Source organism: Macrobrachium nipponense, chromosome 42 (genome assembly GCF_015104395.2).
Source record: "Macrobrachium nipponense isolate FS-2020 chromosome 42, ASM1510439v2, whole genome shotgun sequence".
Classification (NCBI taxonomy): domain Eukaryota; kingdom Metazoa; phylum Arthropoda; class Malacostraca; order Decapoda; family Palaemonidae; genus Macrobrachium; species Macrobrachium nipponense.
In genome coordinates this window covers 38,920,583-38,923,634 of record NC_061103.1, presented here as the reverse complement: position 1 = coordinate 38,923,634, position 3,052 = coordinate 38,920,583, and the positions used below count along the sequence as shown (strand labels likewise).

General features: G+C 37.5%; 1 protein-coding gene across 4 annotated transcripts in view; it reads right to left on the bottom strand.

The window, feature by feature from the left end:
- LOC135213132 (zinc finger protein OZF-like) overlaps window positions 1-2,413 on the bottom strand; it is an 81,402-nt gene extending 78,989 nt beyond the window's left edge. For 2 of the 4 annotated variants that reach the window (XM_064247049.1, XM_064247047.1), the window contains exons 1-2: window positions 2,291-2,413; window positions 108-183 (exon numbers count right to left, since the gene is read on the bottom strand). The gene's annotated coding sequence lies outside the window, so the exon portion shown is untranslated. Of the gene's footprint in view, window positions 1-107; window positions 184-767; window positions 1,828-2,290 lie in introns of those variants that run through there. The other 2 variants (XM_064247050.1, XM_064247051.1) reach the window with 1 other exon arrangement.
- Between the last annotated feature and the right edge of the window lie 639 nt (window positions 2,414-3,052).

The window sequence follows — 3,052 nt, the reverse complement described above, 5'->3', positions numbered from 1 at the left end:
CTAGAAATAATTATTCCTTGACAGTAAATAGTCAACAGTCCAAAAACTACCTCTTACATCAAGAACTCTCACCACCATAAGAGTAAGCCTCTCATTTCAACACTTACCTGAAGGTCTTCAATGATAAAAACTTGGAACCGGCATCAGCTCTTCAAAACAGCTGTTTCCATCTGTAGTTGTAATCTGAAAAATGAAATAAGATATAAAACAGTGGACTACACCAAAAAATTAAATGTTCACTGCAATGCTAACACATTACAATGTCAAAATTTGACAAGAAATTGAAAGGCAATCTCATTTAAGAGATAAAAAAGGACAAAATTTTATATCAATTTGTATTTTTCATATAGCTGACAAACCTGAGGTGTTAACAATAAGATATTTTCCAAGCGCAGCTGTTAACCAGTTAATACAATCAGAGATTGTAAGACAGTATAAGAAAGAACATAAATTTCACTATCTAACAAATGACAAATCACTTCTATTTGCCACAAAGTGGTATGAAATGTGATATATCTTAGATGAGAATCTGAAAAAAAAGCCATTCTAAATTTAGGTAACAACAAACAAAACTATATCTATTCAATTGTCTACGTTTCTCTGATATTTAGATAAATCTAGTATGCATAGGTTGTGGGGAGTACACTGAAATGAAGGCCCCAACCTAAGGTAACCTAGGGGTGTTGACTGGTTACAATTTTGCTGGATTAGTGATGGAGGGGTGTGAGACTGGTATCGTTTTACCTTATAAGTCATAATTCAATTACCCAATTATTTTTCTCTGTTCCTATTTTGCATTTGTGATGGTTATGTACTGAGAAGAAATATTTTGTGAGTAGTCTGTAGATTCGTTGGGCAGGCCTCGTAACTCCTTCTGCCCCGGCCACCAATCCATCCGCCAAAACAGCTGACGACCTCGTTGTGCCCCGACCCAATGCGCCGTGCGACCTGTCTTTCCTGGCTTCCCAACATGACTGTGTCCACGTCTTATCCCAACATCTTTTGAATTTGCCGCCGCCAATCCGGTCACATTGCTGGATTTGGGTGTCTTGTGTAAAGTCATTACTTATCTTTTTAATGAAAAATGGCTTTCTTGGTGATTTTAGTGGTGAATGCGATAAGTGTGAAGAAGGCACAATCGGCCTCGTGAAGCATGGGGCACCTTCCAGTGGCGGCGGTGTATCAACTATCGAGTCGTCCGAATCGGTAATTTCCAACTGGTCCGATGATTCCAATTTCGATCTCAAATAAGCTAAGTGCGGGTTCATACAGTTTGTTTTTTTCTATGCCATTTTTTCTTGCCAGAACATACGAGCTTGCCAAGAAACATTAAAAATGTTGATAAGGTGCGCAGCGCCGTTCGACCGCGCCAAAACTAAATAACGCGCCAAAACATACGTCCACCATCTTGTTTGTATTCGTCCGCTAATTATCTGGCAGACGGTACTCTTGCCCAACGAATCTTCAGGCGCTCCTATTTTGTTTTGATGCGTTTTACCCAAGAAAAATAAATTATATATAATGAGGGAGGTGGCTGGAGTCTTCCAAAAAATAAACTACACCCTAACGAGACTTCCGTTAACCTAACCTAGACAACCTCGGATGCTGAGCCCTTACCTGAAAGGCCCCTCCTTCCACAAGGACCCCCCAAAGTAAGTTGCGACCTTCCAATCTGCATTCTATCCTACTTATACAATTAACAAAGTAAGCTACTAAAAGTAATCATAATTACTAGGTACCTGCATAAGGTACCTAAGAATTCCATTTATTAGTTTGGTAGTAAGTTGGCCACGAGAGTTTTGACTTCCTCCAACACTGGACCCCGAGTGGGTCGTGAGCCTTCCATCTACCATACTACTATATTATAAACAAGTAATAAGGTATTACAAAGTGATATACATATTATAAGTATTTAAAAATACATACTAGCCTAATAGGAATACGAGTCCAGTCACGATGGCGTAGGCTAGGTAGCTGTTGTTACCAAGTCCTTCTTTTTACCTACCTACCCTAACCTCAGCATTCTTTTCCCTTTCTGAAGACAATGAAAAGCCAGTTTTGTTACATCATTAATTATCGTAGTTTATCGTTACTAACTAAAATAAGAGATAGTCCTGATTAATATTTTATTTTAAGAGTAAGTAGGTATGTAGGCTATCGCATCCCGTGCTCCGCGAAGCTTGACTTGACCAAGCCCGTCGCTTCCCTGCTAATGACCTCAATATTTCTACTTATCTAAAAGCTATTCTAAACCATCCTTATCAACATAATTATCCACCTGAATAATCACCGTATTCATCCACAGGTGTATATTGAAAAAAAAAATACACGAAGATTCACAATAATCATAAGAATTCAAGACCGATATTGATGAATAATTGCGAATGGCTTCTGTCGCTTTGCGGTCACTAACGCTCTCAGTGGAAGCAGTGTTGCAAATGCTAGTTTTATTTAGGGGATATAACATTTTCTAGCAAAGTTCATTCAAAACGTTAGTTTATCTATGATAAATATGATCATATATTACAACTTGTATTGTATACAGTTTACAGTTATAGTACGAAGTATCTACGCATTTAAAGGTAAGAAAATGGACAGAATTTGCTTGAAATTGCTGTTTTAAGAGAATAAAAAGATTATTTTCAACGGCAAGTTCCAGGGTTAAGACGTTAGATTTATAAAGAATAAGTAAATATTTTACAGTTACCAGTTATAATGTGAAGCATCATTGCATTTACAGATCAGAGAAAAATAGGCAGGATTTGCTTTGCCCATTGCTTTAAATTGATACAAGCGGAATTCCATTCAGCATAATAGTTGCTATGCTTGATACGTGTAGTAGATAAAAAGATTGGAAGATTAACTAAGCTTCCCCTACACAATCAGTGTTATTGTGCAATATTCTGATTTATACGACACAATATATTGAAAACTAGAGTCTGATGTTTTATTGCACAAGACGAACATCATATTTATAGGCTAGTATAGTGAGAGGGTTGACATTCCGCAATATCCTGTATAGTTTGCATACTGCCATCATGCCGTCGACATA